A 19188-nucleotide genomic window follows, 5' to 3' on the forward strand; every position below is an offset into this window, starting at 1 on the left:
AAAAAAATCCAGTAGTCCTTATATTCTTTTAAATCAGTATTTCTAAGGGATCCACATTACTTTATTACTTGAACTCTTAAGTACTCAGCCCATTCTGCATTCATTACTTTCCAGTTTTTAAACATGTTAGTCATTTTTTTAAACCAAGCAACCAGTAGGCAGTATTATACATATCTGGTAAGTTTTTTCTTAAGGCCCATCTAATATTGTCTATTGCTTAACCCCACACAGGTGATAATTATTATATGGAAGTAGCCACACTGTGTAGCTATATCTCCAGCTGAAACTGTTGCTGCAGCCTATTTTATACAGTCTTGCTACTGAATGATGCCAGATATGTAGCATGTATAAAAGTTAAAAGATACTCATAATGTTAGTATTTGATATGAACTTGCTTTAAGCCACTGTAATTAGGAGTGGATGTCAAGATATATAAAAACTGCAGTAATGTTTCTTGGCATGTATCAATTGATGCTTTGTTTTACACTCTAGCAGCAATTTATTTAGATGTTGAAATTGTTGTGTATAGCAATACTTTACTTAAATTTTGTAAACTGTTATTATTTATATGTTTAGGCTTTAGGCCATGTATTTATTTGAACATAGAGAATTTTATCAGGGAATATTACAATGGGACTACTTGTTGAAATTTTCCTGTGCCGAATTCCAGACTGAATGAGAAATAAGCTTGTTGAATGTCTTTATGGCAGTTTTGCAGAACTAAGTGACCCTTGTCTTAGTGTTGGGTTTGGACTGCATATAAGCAACAAGGTTAAAATATGGGTTAAGCATAGAGTTTGAATTAGGATTAGGTTTGGGGTAGGGTTTGGTTTTGGGGTATGGTTAGGGGCTATGGTCAGGGATAGAGGTGCACGTGGTGTTGTATCCTGTGTTAGGTGTGTGCTAAGGATTGCCTTCAGCAAGAAGTATTGTAGACAATTATGTTTGAATTTGTTTTTCATTTAAGAGGTTGTAAGTTTAATTGGCTGTATGTTTGGATCTAGTTATGTTATTGTCCTTGATGACATGTCCTAAACCCATATTTGGACTGAAAATATTATTTTATATACATTCTCTAGAACTCAGCATATTACTATCAGCTGTTAGATATGACAACTGCAGGCATCTTTGAAAATACAGTTTTTCATTGTTTTTAATGGTGATTGGAGACAAGGCAGTCATCTAGCCATAATATTAAATGCAGTTAGTTCTGCACTGAAATATTTAAGCAGTTCAGCAAAATATACAGACAAGATTATGACATTATTGCATGTAGAGCAGCAACAGAAAGATTATTAGTAGATGACTATACTGTTATGTGGGTCTGAGCCAGAAAAGATTACAAGGACATATGTGGTCTTAGTTGCAGGAGATCTATGAGTATATTGGTTGTACATAAAGGTCTGTTTTATTTACTTATTATTTGTTAACAGGGTGGGTAGGCAGGTACAGACCTTTTTCAGTCAGTACCAGAACCAAATTAACAATCACAAAAGAAAAACACAGTTTAGAGACACATAAAGAGCAGAGACATAAAACTAAAGTTGTGTGACTGTTATGATCAGTATTCATAATTTGTACAGAAATACAAAGTGGCATATGAATTTTTGTCACAGAATAGTGATGAAAATCGTGTACATAGTTTTGTACAGATTAAGAAATTGCATACAGGATACAATAAACTGAAAATGAAACATGAGACTTATTAAGAAAATATTGACAATTAATAAACCAAATGAATGACGTTGATGATGTGTGGGGTTAATGAGTCATCATGCCATCAAAAGGACAAGTTCAAGAGGCAGAATTATCCCAATCCTTTGAAACATACGCATCTAGAGTCTTGGCTGAGGTGCTCCTTTAACTTTTTCTTGTAAAGGTTGAGAGTGTCCATATTAGATATTTCCTTGGGGAGCGTGTTCCAAGAGGTAGGAACACGTTTGCAAAAAAGACATTTTAAAAACAAAAAAAGACAAATGTGCTCCGTTAAATTTGTTAGTAGTACTGGAACAAAGGGAGTAAGTAATTTCTTGTTCTAAACGTATGTTTGCAAGAGATGAGTAGTATCTGTCTTTAATTAGTTTGAAGGCAAGAGCGTTTGACAGGATACCCTGGCAAAGACAGGAAGTCATTTTGCCTTTGTACCAGTAATACAGTTTTGTTGTTAAACCTTAGCATCTTGTTTCCAGTTATGTGAAGGTACCTGTGGTTTATCTTGACAGAGAGATGATGACGGATAATGCTTATTAAAGTCTAAGGATTAAAATATGGATGACAGTCATACTCCAAGCTTCAAAATTGAGAAGACTGGATATAGTGTATGCTGACTTAAGTTGTTGGAGAACTTTTGTGGTGGTCATTTCTATTTGATTGTGAAAGGTAAGGATATTGTCTTAAAATACCCCAATATTTTTTTGTTGTTGTGCAGTGAAAGAGACCAAGGTTCCAGTAAGCTTGGTAATACTGTAAGGAGTTGTGCTAATCCTTTTGCTGCCCCAGATAGTGTAAAAATATATTTGTTATTGTTAGTAGCAAATTTGTTATTAGAAAGACACTTCTAAATTAAGGAAATATCATTTTGCAGCATATACACTAGCTGTCATGGTGACTTATGAACAGCAGTAATGATGACGTCACCTCCATACATGGTTATGATAATATGAGGGGTATCCCAAGGATGGCTGTTTATATAAAGTGAAAGGAGCAACATCTCCAACACTAAGCCCTTTGGAACTCTGTTGGTCAGGTATTCTGGTGCAGAGTGAGAATTTCGGCCAGCAGTAGGTAACCATAGCTGGGAGGGATAATTCTTAAACTATGATATCACTTCTGAGGAGAAACCATTATCTGAAAGTTTATGCAGTTATTGCTTGTGATTAACAGTTTCAAATGCTTTTTTAAGTTTGGAAAGATAGTGCAAAGATCAGTGATCATCTTTAAACTTTAGAATAAAGAACAGTGGTCAGGAAACCCATTAGTTATATATTATGTATGGAATAGCATTAAGCAATGTCTTTACTCTGTAGTGTTTACAAGAATCATACTTGGCTGCCAATACTAAGGTATTATTTATCTAAAGATATACTGGCTTGTAGTGATTGATCTAGGCCGGTCGGAGAAGTGTACAAGTGTGGGACAGGGATCATGGCTGTCACAAACTTTTGGATGCTGCATTGTTGAGTGATTGGTGAAATACTCAAAACTAATGTCCACATCTTACTTTGGTAACAGGTACTTTTTAAACGCATCAAAGATTTTTTCAATATTTTAATTATTAGTACAGCGAATTAAGTATATAAGCTGTTAATGAACTGCTTCCAGTAGACCAGGATTTGATTCCTTCAGCCTTCAATGTCTACTGTGTGATCTTGAGCAGCTCACTTAACCAGCCAGTGCATTGGGCAGTTGGGGAATTGGGCTATTCTGAACTGCAAGCCTATTAACTACCTAGGAACTTCATTGGTCAGTATGCATTCTGTGCACTCTGTCGACTGAAGAAATCCAACTGAGACAGTTGAAAATAGAGCGCAGGATATGTATGCTGTCTTACCCCTGCTAAAACAGGGAAAGGCTGTTGGCAACCCTGATGATGTTTGAGGTCCTCACCGATGTCTCTGAAGACACTGTGGCAATCAATATCATGATTAAACTGAAACAGAATGAATAGCCAGATTATATGAGATTATAGCTTGAGCTGAAAATAATGGAGGCAAAGATAAAGCAATTGGTGGTGATAGAGGAGTGAAATATGTTACTGAAATTGTGATAAGAACATAGATAAATGGAAAGAAAGAGAGAGAAGAAAGAAAAAGAAATGTGAACAGAAAAAAAACAAGGTAACATGAACTGCTGTTAATCGAAATGATGTTTACGACTTTATATGAACAACTGAGGGATGGAGTGTTGAGAGAATTAAAGAATGATGATGTAAAAAATAATTTCTTCTCTTTCTCCTGTCTCATGTGAGTAAAGAGGTTGGTTATTCAGCTCATGTTGTTAAAGTCAAGTCACATCAAGTTTATTTAGGTGTAGTTTATGAATAAAGAAAGAAATAGCGTAGAACATTTAAGTTGCAAAGAAATTAAAGTTAAATGAAAATGTTGTTAAAGAACCAAATTATTAAATACAGCTCTAAGTGTTAGAAACATTATGATGAGTTGTAATACATGGATAAGAAAGCTAAGTTAAAACATCAGAAATATGCAACATATTTATAAAATACATTACCATATGCTTCTAAATATAATCAAAAGATACTATATTTATATCACTTATATAATTTAAATACTAGATTATTAGTTAACTATACATGTGATCAGTTCATAGATTCATAGGTTGGTACTAGGCTATCGGACCTAGGGCCTATACAAGCCTAGCCATAACAATTCCCTGGATATTTCTTCCCACAATATTTACTTCTCTAGACCCCTGTCTAGCAGGGTGACTGACATGATCCCTGGGGTGAATTTCCTATCTCCCATCCAATCATCAAGGTTCCTTTTGAAGAGGGCCAAGGAGGCACTCTGCTTGACATGTATGGGCAGTCTATTCTAGAGTATGGGGAGTCTCTGGGTCAGGAACCTATCCCTCCAGCATGTTTTGTTCATTGTGATGACAAGGTTTAGATCCCTGGAGTGTGTGGCTCTGAGAGATTGGGATTTCTTTAAGTGGAGCATGTCCAACAGCTCAGGGTTTGACATGGCCTTGTATGTTAAGCAGAGATCGCCTCTGAGTAGACGATATGCCACAGAGTATAGCTGGAGTTCTTTTAGATGGTCAGCATATAGCATCTGCTTTAGGCCTGTGATTCTTTTAGTGAGGTATTTCTGTGGCCTTTCCAGCTGTTGCAGATGTCTTGTGAGGTACATACCAAATGGGGCATTATACTCTATAATGGGTCTAATGAGGGATAAGTAAAGTGGGACAATGACTTCATTTTTTCTGGATGAAAAGCCCTTAGTGATAAGGTGTGCCACATAGTAGGATTTCCTGACTGTTGTGGCGATGTGGTTATCGAAAGTGAGACCACTGTCCACCTGTGTCCCTAAGTCTCTCATCACACTTTCGATGTTTCGTATACTGCCACCTATGTGGTAATTCATGGGTACATGTTTTTTTCCAAAGGGGATAACTATACATTTCTTGGCATTCAGCTTGAGCCCATGGCTCTGGCACCAGGCATCTGTTTCTGTAAGGCCCTTTTGTAGAATATCCACATTATTTTGGAGATTCAATATTGGCTCCCAGTTTGCATTCATCTGTGAACTTTGTTATCCAGAGTCCCTTAGTGTTGACCTGTACTTCAGAGAAGTAGATTCCAAACAAGAGTGGTCCCAGGACTGAGCCCTGAGGTACTCCACTTGTCTGGAGATGGATTTGGAGTGGACTACTTTTACAGTGTTGGTTCTGTCAGTAAGCCAGTTGGCAACCGATCGAGTGCCATAGGGATTTATGCCCATCTTAGTAAGTTTATCTATGATTCCAGAGTGGGGTATGGTGTCGAAGGCCTTGGCGAGGTCCAGATAGGCTGTGTGGACCACCTTACCCTCGTCCACAGCTCAGGAGACTGATTCGAAGAAGTCAGATTCAGGAGACAAGATCGGCCCTTCACAAACCCAAACTGGGTGGGGTCCAGTGTTTGACGGTTGCCAATGTCTTTGTTTATAAGTTCCATGATAATGCGTTCCATGCCCTTGCAGATCAGGCTTGTCAGACTGATGGGATGGTAGTTCCCGGGATCCAAGGCAGATCCCCCCTTGTGGAGTGGGATAACTGTAGCTGTGCGCCACTCAGTGGGCATGAAGCCTGAGGTGAGGCTATGATTAAACATGACACTTAGGTGAGGTGCCAGTTCATTTTGTAGTTCATGTAGTACACAGTCTGGGATGTCATCTGGTCCCATGGATGCTGTATTCTTAGCTTTGGAGAGTGACATTTTTACCTGTGTGGCCGTGATTACTGGAATTTGGCAATCTTTTGGTATTGAGATGGGCCCTTTAGGGGATGAGAGGGGGTGAAGTTGGCACTAAATTGATCTGCCAGGATATTGGCAATATCCTTGGGATCAGTATATTTAATGCCATTCTGTTGTAGCTCAGAGCAGATGTGAGCATTGCCATTTAGATTCTTGACATAACTATAGAATGCCTTGTGGTTGTCTTTGGAATCTTTGGCAATTTTATTTTCGTAACTAGCTTTTGAGGATTTTATGAGGGATCTCAGCTTCTTACTGAGGCTGGTGACGGAGTTTTTTGCATCCTGGGATTTTCCTCTTTTCTGCAACAGTCTCTTCCTTCTGTTGTATAGTTCGTTTATAGCAGGGGACCACCAGATTAGCTTCCTTTTTTGGAGAAGAGCATCTTGGTTGTATTTGGGATGGCACGATTCATGCATGAGTGGATGTGCTCGTACAGTGCCTTAGTGTAGGATTCTGCAGTCGAACGTTCAGATCCTGTCTGCATGGGTGTCATGAAGTTTGTCACTTCTGACTTCAGTAGCATGAAGTTGGCTTTGGAGAAGTTTTTTAAGGAGGTTTCCTTACTGGGGGGTAGGGGTGGGATGTGGATGTCAAGGGTGATTTGCTTATGGTCAGACCTGACCAATGAGGGGGTGACCACTGGTGTGGAGCATCTATCTCCCATGTTGGTAATGACTAGGTCTAGGATATTGGAGCCCCTGGTGGGACAATGGATTAGTTGATCCAGGGTGTTGGAATTTATGAATTCCAAGAACTGTTGGGAAAAGGAGTTGGTACCCGAGTAGTTTTCCCAGTTAATGGCAGGGTAGTTGAAATCACCCAGTATTAGGGTGTTTGGTTGTATCTTAATATTTTCCAGTATGTTTAGAAAGGTGTAGTGAGAATATTGGGGCATGGTGGGGGATCTGTAGCAAGCTACAATTTGGATTGCAGTCTTACCTAGTGTTAGTTGCACCTGGAGAATTTCAGATGCATTGTGTCGGGCAACTAGCCTGGAGGTGTGAATATCCTTGGTGAATATGGACACTCCTCCACCTTTAGTGTTTCGGTCTTGGTTTTGTGGCCGAAAATTATGGTAAGAGTTGTAGCCTGGTATTGCAGGGGTGCTCTCTGGAGCCTTGAACCAGGTCTCAGTTACTGCACAGATATTGATGTTCTCCATTTTTAGGAGTGCCTCGAGAGAGTGCATTTTGAGGTTTAGACTTCTAGCATTGAGTAGCGTTACCTTCAGATTTTGCATGTTTGTATCTGTTATGGTGGTGGTTTTATCCTTTGAACCTTGCCTAAAAAAGGCACTATAAGGGTGGCAAGAGCTTTAGCCAGTAACTTGAATCCCAGGGGTGACAGGTGTAGACCATCTCTGGCAAAGCATCATGGTTTGTCGATCATGTCTTCCCAGGCAGACAGATACTGGATCCCCTTTGAATGACACCAGAAGCTTAGCCAATTGTTGAAGTCAATCATTTTGTCCTTATACTGTGGTATCATTCTTGGTGAAGGCAGGATGCTACTCAGGGCTAAGGTCATACCTGCCTGGGCCACATGATCCAAGACCTCTTCCATGTCTCTTTTCATGTAGTCCAGGGAGGTACTTCTCAAGTCATTCACTCCAACATGGACAATGACAGAGTCGTATTTGTACTTGTTGTGGAGTGACTTGAGTGCACGTGTTATGTGGTGGATCCTGGCACCCGACAGGCAGATGACTGTAATTTTCTCCTTGTTCAGCCTGGTGAGTGGGACATCAGTGTGCCTGACTGTAGAGTCACCTATGACTAAAGTGTTGGGTACATTGTCTTGCCTTAGAGGCTGTTGTTGGGTGGCACACTGGTGTTGTGAGCTATGTATCACTTTGGTTGTGACTGGTGTTTGTTTGCGTTTCAGCTTTGGAGGTCCTTGTTGCTTGTGCAGGTTAATGTTAAGGGCCTCCGCATATGTGGGTTTAGTGTTGCTATGTGTGGGTGTTGATGGTGTGGGTTTTGAAGGGCTATGCGTTGTTTGAGGTGTAGTGCAGCTGTTAACCTACTCCTCTTGACTGTCTAGCACAATCTTGGGTGGAGAGATCTTTGCTTTCAGTTTGGCTATGTAAGTGCATCTCTCGCAGGTTGTAGTGTTGGGTGGTAGGAGGAGAGGATTGTCTGTGTACATGAGGCAGTTGCCGCATTGCCCTAGTATGCCCAGATTCACCAGGAGGACATGAGAAATCACTGGAAGCTGACCCTTGGACATGCCTGTTTAGGTGCTTTTTTGTAAAGTATAAGAGCTGTTTTCCCTTACCTTTGCAAGGTACTTTGCAATTATAGGCTGTTTAGTGCCTACAATTAATTTCTCCTTATTGACAAGGAGATTTGAGTGCTTGTACCAGTTTCAGTCTTCCTAGTGCTTTCCAGCATGTTCTAGAGCAAGTGCTAGTCACAGGGGTTCAGATTTTAGTGCTACTACTGAGAAACCAGCTAGTTCTAAGGGAAAATGTGAAGAGCAGACTTTCTGGCACCTGGAATAGCTTAACTGTAGCCTCACAGTGTTGCACGATGCGAAAAAATGTGCAAACACACGCGTTTTTAAGCCAGAAAGGTGAAAGGGATATAAATTAGCCCAAAAAGGCTAATACAATTACAATTTCAGAGCTGGAAACCACTCCTCTAGCATTAGATAGGCAGTACAATGCTCACTACTCCCACTGGTAAGCAGTAGGACTTCCCTCTGCTACAGCAAGGTCTGGATAGCTCTGAACACAGAAAATAAAGTCCTGAGACAAGCAAAGCCTGGGATATGGACTGGCTAGGAAAGGTGGGAAACGAGCAAACAAGATAGTTTTTTTTTTATCAAATGAAAACATAGTGTTGGCCAAGGAAATGGCAACTTTTGCTTTAGAATTTAAATTAAAATAAGTAATTCAGTAGTGCATCATTTTACCAGTATATAGAGGAGGAAAATTTAGATAGCTTTATGAATGCACTTGACTGGTTGTGTATTACACACCAAACTGAGACAAAATAATGGGCTGGACATTTAGTCCCCCTACCCAAAGGAAAGGTGTCAGACACCATTAAAATGAATAATCTAAACTATAACGTTTATGAATGAATAAAAACTGTATTAAATGTTTAAAATTAACCTTTGAAGCATACAAAATAAAGTTTAGAAGTGTTAAAGCAGAAAACAGGTGATGTTTTACATGACAATTACCACATTTACATAGGTGGATAAAAGGGGGCTGAAATGAAAACAGTGAAAAAAATGTTGATTTAATTGTGAGGGATCATTGCTTTTAAATAGATGGTATCAGAGGATTTACAGGCCTGGTTAAAAGATATGGAATTATAAAGTTTTGGCTTTGGCCAATGATGCTAACAGGTTTGTAAACAACAGGGCAGAAGTGCTGCTGAATGGGTAGCTTGGTGCTATGCACAGTTATAAGATCTACCGCAGAAGGCAGTCTGAGGCAACTTAGCAAATTCTTCTTCAATGAGAGTCGTACCTTAATAGTGTAGTAGATAGTATGAGTAGGCAATTTTTATGTAACCAGTTGTATTCCAGATAATCTGCTCATAGAGTATGGTTATATTAAAATGCCTACATTGCAGTGTAAACAAATTTATAATATTACAGTGGTGGTAGGCTGCCATAGAGTCATAGGCTTTGGTTACTTGGAAATTACTATATCTTATCCTGGTTCTGGGAAAGGACACACTCAGAAGCAATGGGATACTGCTTCTGAAATTTCATTACTGAAGTTACAGCTATTTGACTGAGGGTTTTCACTGTATTTTTAGTGAGTTCACTATAGTACATTAAGGTAAAATAATAGGCCTGAAAATATTGAGTCAGACTTGTGTTTTCATGTGTGCATTCAGTTTCAGGGAAAGACAGTTTAGTAGTTTGGATAGCGCAGTGGTGCAGTGGTCGTATTGTTGCTTCACAGCAAGAGGCTCTCTGGTTGATTTCTCAGATGGGGTGCCTTCTGTGTGGAGTCTGCATGTTCTCCCTGCATTCATGTGGGTTTCCTCTCACGTTGCAAAGACATGCTTCTGCAGCATTTCTCCCTGGGCCTTCTCTGAAAATTGTCTCATTCCATGTTGGACTTTTCCAGTAAGCTAATCTTAAATAAATAAATAAAAATAAAGTAGAAAGGAAAATATAATCTTGCTGGCTTTTCATGAAATGTGCAGAAATAACAGTTTTCAGGGAGAGCTACAGAATGTTCCTTTCTCAAGGGAAAGATCTGTGTACTTGTAATGGAATGCTAGATAAAGAATAGACTCTAATGCACATGCAAGACAAGGCTTGGAAACCAAGGCTAAAGAGGCGTGTAAACTTTACAGGGTTTTGGTATTATTAGGATATACTTCAGACACGGTCAGTTGAAATCAGTTAAGTTAGTTTTCGGACTGATATGCAAAAGGTCTTTACAGTACAGACGCTTGAGTCTGAGTACATAAGTCAGGTCAAATATCCATACTATTCAGGAGGAAAATACTGTTTTAGTTTATATTATTCAGGAGAATCAGAATATACATGCAGAAACTGGATATTTATCAGCACTGTTACTGTTATCCAGCATTCCAGAATTTCTACAGACTGTTATTGTTTATCAGCACTGTTATTGGAGACAGTATTCAGATACTGTTAACACCTAATAAAGCATTCTTATCCAAACTACAGTGTGTGCAGAATTTATTCTGAAAAGTACAAAAAGATTTGGCCCATAAAGGAGAGACTGGCACCTGTTCAGCAAAAGTTTGGGTAATTAACAGATAAATACTTTTATTCCAGTCTCATTCCAGTTGTTTCCAGTTAATTCCAGTGTACTACAGTCTTATCAATTCTTTCAATGACAAGCCTACCATCAATGGGGGGGGGGGGGGTCAGCAGTTAAAGTAAGCCCCAACACTCCATAACAACCTTATCAGCAGTCACACTATGTGTGTATTCTACAGAACAGACTTCAGGGCAGAGTAAAAGCAGTCTCTGACAGTAACACTTTTTTACAATCTGTCAGTAATTATAGCAGACGTGTTCCATAACAGACGTTTCTGCAGCACACCAGTGTTTTTCCAGAGGCGGGATAAGATGGATCTGAATGCAAATTTTGATCGGTCTGATAAAGTAATCTCCAGCATAAATGATATACAGTTTTCAGAGCAAAGTAAAGAAGAAATGCATACCTTACCTCAAGTCAATGTTATTCGTAGTATTTCAGGGCAAAGTAAAGAAGAAACACATACCATAGCTCAAGTCAATGTTGTTGCTAGTTCTATAAAAAAGATTTTCAGCTTATCTATAAATGGTGTGGCAGTCCAGCACCAAACTGGATTAATGTCTCATTGTTTAAGTTTGAAAGAAATTATATTTCATTGTTTACTGAAAAGTTATGGAATGGCATACTGATTAATACAGACAAATCGACATCAGTTACAAATAAACATTTAGTGGAGGACACAAATGCAGTTTTGTCAGGATTTAAAGGGTCAAAGATTACAGCAGCTAACAGTTCAAAGTGTAAGCTCTGTACTAGGTATGGACATGCCATCAGAGTTATATGTTATTTTAGACTTCAGTAACAAGATTTTTTGAAAAATAAAGATGCTACAGAATGTACAGTAGTGCACACATATGACACGTAAAAATCTGCATGCAGTAAATTGTGCAAATGTACAGAATTTGCAGAGTTAGTTATGACAGGAACATGCAGATTTATGGGTTAAAGTTAAATAAATTCTATTTCAGCTGACACAGCTGAAGTGCTCAGAAAGACATATTGGGTGAGGCCAGTGAGAAAAAAAGGGTAACACTTTGTGTAGGGTATACCAGACATTACACAGTCAAGTTAATTTATAGAATGAAGGGTATGCAGTTACAGATTTGGCAAATTAATTTTTTGTGTTATTGTTTAGCCAACACTGTTATTATAGTAGTAAAGTGTTGCAATGCATAAATGACATATTGATACAGACAGAGATAAAAGGGGATTCACAGATATTAAATGATGTTTTGCTAGTTTGTAGGATGTAAAATTTAAAGTCAATGCTACATTTTAGAAGTGACAGTACAATTAAAAGTTCAGATCCCATGCAGTAAAAGAGTACATCATAAATATTATGTGTCATTAAAGCCACAGGTTCAACTCTTACATTATACTGGTATAAAAGGCAGACAAGTAAACTTTCAGAATTAGATCAGTTCAACTCTAGTAATAAATGTGGATACTATGTGAAGAAACTTCACATACTTCTATAAAGGACAGACAAGTAAACTTCCATAATTATACTATATAAAGAAACTTCACATACTTGTATAAAGGATAGACAAGTAATCTTCCAGAATTAGATAATTTCAACTCTAGTAATAAATGTGGATACTGTGTGAAGAAACTTCACATACTTCTATAATGGACAGACAAGTAGACTTCCATAATTATACTATATAAAGAAACGTCACATACTTGTATAAAGGATAGACAAGTAAACTTCCAGAATTACATCAGTTTAACTCTAGTAACAAATGTGTCTAAGTAAACAGTTCAAAAATGTATGTATTTCATGCAGAAAGTACAGTTTATCAGATTACAGGACAGCTCAGTGAGTTGAATTAAAGGCAGTACTGTATGCCATAAAACAGTATTGTAAACATCAATTTAATATTCTTAGTAGCAGTTTATGCAGTTACAGTTCTTACTATTTATTCAAGAAAATTGTAGACAATAATGATACATCCTTGCAGCATTCAGTAGTACTGAAAAAATTAAATGTCGTCAGCTAAAGAAAAGATTACCCCCCCGGATTTACTAAACATCATGCAGGACTAGCTCAGACCTGCATGGAAGCAACCGTTTAGGAGCAGGACAGCAGTGTGCCATGCATATTAATAAGGCATACTGCCCGAGCTCCTAGGCTTACATGGAGTGTGTAAGAGTGCAGAGGGTGTGTCTGTGAGCAGAGCTCTCAGAATAAACATGCCCGTGCAATGTAGAACAGCAGAAAGGGGTAAGGAATGAGTGAGATCGCTCATAGGTGTCTGCATATCCCTACCAACAGTCCCCCATGTGTACAACAGCAACAGTACATATAAATAAAATGAAGAAACCCTTTTATTTATTTTTTTTTAAATCCAATTAAAGTTAACCGTAGGTGCACGGGTGTGCCCATCGCTTACCTACACTTAAACAGCTTAAAAGGCTGAAGAGGATAACAAGGAAGATATATGCAAATGAAGCAGCATAGCAATAGTGTAGTGGGCAGAGCATTCACCTTACAAGTAGGCATTCCCGGTTCGAGTCCCACTGCAGCACATTCCATTTTCCATGGAAAAGCATGTTATGACCAATATTTTTGTTGCAAAACCCACTAAATAACATACATTTATGAACTGGAGTACTGCAGGAAATGCACATGTGAAGTGTCAGTGTCATAATGAATAAGGCACTGGTAAGTAGGTTTAAGCACAGATAAGCAGTAGTAAGCATATTTAAGCACTAGTTCATAGGTTCATAGGTTCATACTAGGCTATCTGCCCTAGGGCATTTATAAGCCTAGCCAGAGTGTGTTTGGCTTTTGCCACCCATTTTAAATTCATTTTGCTATGCCCTTTTTCGAGGTTAGTATACTGTGCCTCTGTCTAACAGTAACACAGAAGTGATACCCGGGGTAAACCTACGATCTCCCATCTACTCATCAAGATTCCTCTTGAAGAGAGTCAATGAGGGACTCTGCCTAACCTGGACTGGGATTTTATTCCAGAGTGAAGGGAGCCTCTGGGTTATGAATCTATCCCTCCAGCATGTCCTATTTATTTCAGTGCTGAGGTTCAAGTCTCTTGAGTGCATAGCTTGATGGGATTTGGATTTTCTGAGGTGCAGCATGTCCATTAATTCCGGGTTGGACATGGCTTTATACGTCAGGCACAGATCACCTCTGAGCAGGCGGTATGCCACTGAGTAGAGCTGGAGTTTCTTTAACCGGGCAGCATATGGCATCTGTTTAAGCCCTTTGATCCTCTTGGTGAGGTACTTTTGGGGTCTTTCCAGTTGCTGCAGGTGTCTGGTAAGGTACATCCCAAAAGGGGCATTGTACTCAATTATGGGCCTGATGAGGGATGAGTAAAGAGGCACGATGACCTCCCTGATCTAGATGTGAATCCCTTCATGATTAGGTGGGCTATATAAAATGTTTTTCTAACCACTTTGGCCATGTGGTTGTCAAATGAGAGATTGCTATCAACTTGGGTCCCCAGGTCCCTAATTACTTCTTCTGTACTTAATGGATTACCACCTATGTGGTAATTTGTGGGCACTTTGTTTTTGCCAAAGGGATGACTATACACTTTTGGCATTTAGCTTGAGGCCATGGCTCTGGCACCAGTTGTCTGTTTCTATGAGGCCCTTTTGGAGGATGCTTGTGTCGGCTGGAGAGTCGATTATGGCCCAGTTTGCAGTCATCTGCGAACTTGGTCAGCCACAGTCCTTCCGTGTTGGCCTGTACCTCCGAGAAATATATACCGAACAAGAGAGGTCCCAGGACTGAGCCTTGTGGGACGCCACTTGTAACTGGTTTGGAGTCTGACATGGCTCCAGCAATTCTAACCATGTGGGTTCTGTCCTTGAGCCAGTTTGTAACCCATCTAGTGACATAGGGGTTTATATTTAAGCTGGTGAGCTTATCTATAATGCCCGAGTGGGGTATTGTATCAAAGGCTTTTTCGAGGTCCAGGTAGGCTGTGTGGACCACCTTCCCCTCATCAATGGCCTTGGTGACTGTTTCAAAGAAATCGACCAAGTTTAAGAGGCAGGATCTGCCCTTAACAAAGCCGAACTGGGTAGGATCCAGTGTCTGTAGGTCCCCAATATCTTTATTTATGAGGTCCATGATGATCCTTTCCATAGCTTTGCAGACCAAGCTAGTCAGGCTTATGGGGCGATAGTTTCCAGGTTCTGTTGAGGCACCACCTTTGTGGAGAGGGACCACTGTTGCTGTTCGCCACTCTTTGGGTACATATCCTGTAGTAAGGCTGAGATTGAACAGTAGTTTTATGTTTGGGTTTAGCTGTTCTTGGAGTTCATGTAGGACGCAGCCCGGACACCCGTCCAGTCCCATTGATGCTGTGTTTTTTGCTTTGGAGAGGGCGGCTCTTACCTGAGCATCTGAGATGTCAGGGGGGCAGCACTCTCCTGGGATAGATATTTGCCCTTTTGGTGGGGGGGGGGGGAGAAGTTTGCGCTGAGCCTGTCAGCTAGGATGTTGGCAATGTCTGTGGGGTCGATATATTTTTTGTCATTTTGGACTAATTCTGAGCATATCTGGGAATTCCCACCCAGGTTCCTAACATAACTAAAGAAAGCCTTGTGATTATCCTTAGTGTCCTGTGCAATTTTTCTCTCAAAGCTGGCCTTAGACGATTTTATGAGTGCCCGTAGTTTTTTGCTAATATTGATCAGAGATGCCTTCCCTTTTTGGGACTTTGCTCTATCATGTAGTAGCTTCCTCCTTCTATTTTATAGTTTGTTTATGGCTGGGGTCCACCAAACAGGACGTCTGCCTTTGGAGGATTGGGTCTTGGTTTTATTTGGGATTGCATGATCCATGCATTCCTGAAGGTGTTCATAGAATGCGTTTATAAGGGATTCTGCGGTCTGGGCCGTATTTTCCACAGGCTTGGGGGCTTTGAAGGATTCCACCTTGGTTTTGAGGAATGTGAAATTTGCTTTAGAGAAGTTTTTCACTGTGGTTTTCTGGGCAGGGGATGGGGTCGGGATGTGAATATCCAGTGAGATTAGTTTATGGTCTGATCTTACCAGTGAGGGATACACTTCTGGTCTGGAGCATAGAGTCCTCATGTTGGTGATGATCAGGTCCAGTATGTTTTCCCCTCTTGTGGGAGTGGTAACAAGTTGTTCCATAGCATTTGAGTTTATAAATTCTAGGAACCTTTGGGCTAGGGTGTTGGAGCTAGAGTAATGCTCCCAGTCTATGTTTGGGTAGTTGAAGTCGCCCAATATAATGGTGTTTGGAGAGACCTTCATATTTTCCAGTGTTCTCAGGAAGGCTGAGTAGGGTTCCTGGATTTGGGAGGGTGGTCTGTAGCAGGCTATAAACTGGAAGGCAGTTTTACCCACTTTTAGTTGCATATGGATAGTCTCTGATGCTTCATGCTGTGCCACCAACCTGGAGGTGTGGGTATCTTTGACGAATATTGATACTCCCCCTCCTTTTGTGGTTCGGTCCAAGTTTTGGGACTGAAAAGCATGGTATGAGGTATAACCTGGTAGTGCTGGGGTGCTCTCGGGAGCCTTGAACCAGGTTTCTGTTACTGCACAGATATCAATGTTCTCCATGTTAAGGAGAGTTTTGAGTGCATGCATCTTGAGGTTTACACTTCTGGCGTTGAGTAGCATTACTCTTAGTTTCTTATCCCTTGTGATACCTATGGAGGTGGGTTTGTCTTTTGAGCCTTGCCTAAAAAAGGCACTATGGGGGAAGCAAGAGCCTTTGCCAATATCCGAAAGCCCAGGGGTGACAGGTGCAAGCCGTTCCTAGGGAAGCATCGTGGCTTGTCGAGCATGTCATCCCAGGCTGACAGGCATTGGATCCCCTTTGAATGACACCAATACTTAAGCCAATTGTTGAAACTGATCATCTTGTCTTCATATTGTGGCATCATTCTTGGTGAGGTAAGATGCTACTCAAGGTCAGGGTCATACCTGCCTGGGCTACATGCTCAGAGAGCTCCTCTATGTCTCTTTTCATGTAGTCCAGGGAGGTACGTCTCAGGTCATTCACACCAGCATGGACAATGACTGAGTCATATTTGTACTTGCCTTGGAGTGATCTGAGTGCTTGTGTTATGTTTCAGATCCTAGCGCCCGACAGGCAGCTCACCATGACCTTCTCCTTGTTCAGCCTGGTGAGCAGGACGTCATTGTGCCTGATGATAGAGTCACCTATTACAAGTGTATCAAGTGTGTTGTTTAGCCTTAAGGGCTGTGACTGTTCGGCACACTGGCTTTGTGAGCTATGTGTTACACGTGTTTTGTTTTGGGGTAGCGGTTGCTTGGTTGTCTGCTTTGGAGGTCTCTGCTGCTTAGGCAGATTTTTATTTAGAGCCTCTGAGTATGTTTTTGTGTGTTTATGTGTTTGGTTTGCTGTCGTGGTAGGTCTATGTGAGACTGGAATTGTAGTGAGTGTGGTTTCCTTCTCCTCCTGACTGGTTAAGCCAGTATTGAGTTGAGAGAGCTTAACCTCCAGTTTGGCTATATGGTTGCATCTCTCACATGTGTTGGAATTTGTTGGGAGGAGGAGAGGGTTGTCTGTGTACATGAGGCAGTTGTAACATTGCCTCAAGATTCCCAGATTCACCAGCTGGACCAGAGAGGAGATTGACAACTGACCTTTGGACATGCTAGAATAGTATTGGGAATTCCTTTATAATTGAAAAAAGGGCCAAATGGGGAACAAGGTACTCAAGGGGAGTTTGTGAGGGTGTAGTGCTTTTAATTTTTTAGTGCTGACTTATATAATTGCTTTAGTGAGCAAGTGCCAGGTAACTTAAATGCAATGTGTTACAGGTAACTTAAATGCAAAAATGACAAACAGTAACTTTCTTTCAAGTGAAACAAGGAAATAAGTACAGTAAGCAATGCAGATATTACTAGGGATCCACAGAAGCGCTGAAAAGCCGCGTTTTAGGTGGAATTAGCATTTCAGGGAAATAACAAGCAAACAAACAACAAGCATATAAACAAAGCTAGATTCAGCAGGCCTGGATCTAGTCTATGCTACAGCAAACAAGGTGTACCAATTTCAGTAAGAAACAGTTCAAATATGCAGGCACTATAAGCCTTTAACCAGAAATTCCCAGCTCAGAAGGGCAGAGTCCAGCCTCTCCTCCCACAAGAGTGCAGACCACGAACCTTCTTAATGTAAAATAACTGGCCTGAAGCTCAAGTGCTTAAACCAGAACTAATACACTTTTAGAATAACAGACACTGAGCCCTCAATCAGCAGTTCCCAACTTAGAAGGATGTAAGCTACCTGTCCTGCCACCACAGTGCAGGCCACAAACCTTCCTAATGTAAAACAACTGGTCTGAAGCCCAAGTGCTTAATCCAAAAGACTTAGAATGATAGCTACAATTTAATCAAGTTACTACCAAGCAGTAATAAATACAATTGAATACTTTAAAGAATGCCTGGATTAGTGCTCAAGTTATACAAACAAAGCTAGATTCGGCAGGCCTGGATCTAGTCTATGCTACAGCAAACAAGGTATACCAATTTCAGTAAGAAGCAGTTCAAATATGCAGGCACTATAAGCCTTTTACCAGAAATTCCCAGCTCAGAAGGGCAGAGTCCAGCCTCTCCTCCCACAAGAGTGCAGACCACGAACCCTCTTAATGTAAAATAACTGGCCTGAAGCCCAAGTGCTTAAACCAGAATTAATACACTTTTAGAATAACAGACACTGAGCCCTCAATCAGCAGTTCCCAACTTAGAAGGATGTAAGCTACCTGTCCTGCCACCACAGTGCAGACCACAAACCTTCTTAATGTAAAACAACTGGTCTGAAGCCCAAGTGCTTAAACTAAAAGGCTTAGAATGAGTTACACCAAACAGTAATAAATACAATTGAGTACTATTAAGATGATGCAAAAGTAAAATAAAGTAGGAAGAAACACAAATACAGTAAAAGCAGATACATTTTTTTTGAGTGAGCAAATGAGATGGGCCCAGGAGTTACAGGACAGAAACAAGTGCAAATGCAGGCCTTCAAGTCAGAAAGTTGAGAGAGATGGAAGACCGCCCAAACGGCCAATAACTACAAATTCTGGGCCAGAACCACTCCTTATGTGGTAGACAGGTTACCTAATGCTTACCACTCCCACTGATAAGCTAGAAGGCTTCCCTCCAACACAGAAAGGCTTGGGGGGCTCAGAAGCTTACAAACAGTCCTGGATACAGCAAATCTGTATTTGCAACACTAATTACAGGAAAGGTAGGAAACAGGCTTACAATTTTTTCCCCAGAAAAGTAGCAAAAACAGTAGTAAAAACAATTCATATGCAGTGCAAGCTGGCACACTTGAGTATGTAGCAATATTAGTCCACACACAGTTTGAAAAAATGTAATTAAATAAAAAGGACTAAAAGCAAGTGCAGAAAGGTTTTATTAGGTAGAATGCGGTAAAGAGATGGGACTGGGGGAGTGTCCTAGATCAAAT

The 19188-nt window shown here is 40.3% G+C and overlaps 1 long non-coding RNA gene across 1 annotated transcript in view; it reads left to right on the plus strand.

Moving 5' to 3' along the window:
• The window catches only part of LOC122795817, a 108306-nt gene that overhangs the window by 15881 nt on the left and 73237 nt on the right, over nt 1–19188 (plus strand). The window contains exon 2 of the long non-coding RNA XR_006363868.1: nt 2223–2379. This is a non-coding gene — a long non-coding RNA (uncharacterized LOC122795817). The remainder of the gene's footprint in view (nt 1–2222; nt 2380–19188) is intronic.

The sequence above is a fragment of the Protopterus annectens genome, chromosome 2.part2 (genome assembly GCF_019279795.1).
Source record: "Protopterus annectens isolate FY-2018-M chromosome 2.part2, PAN1.0, whole genome shotgun sequence".
Lineage (NCBI taxonomy): Eukaryota > Metazoa > Chordata > Ceratodontiformes > Protopteridae > Protopterus > Protopterus annectens.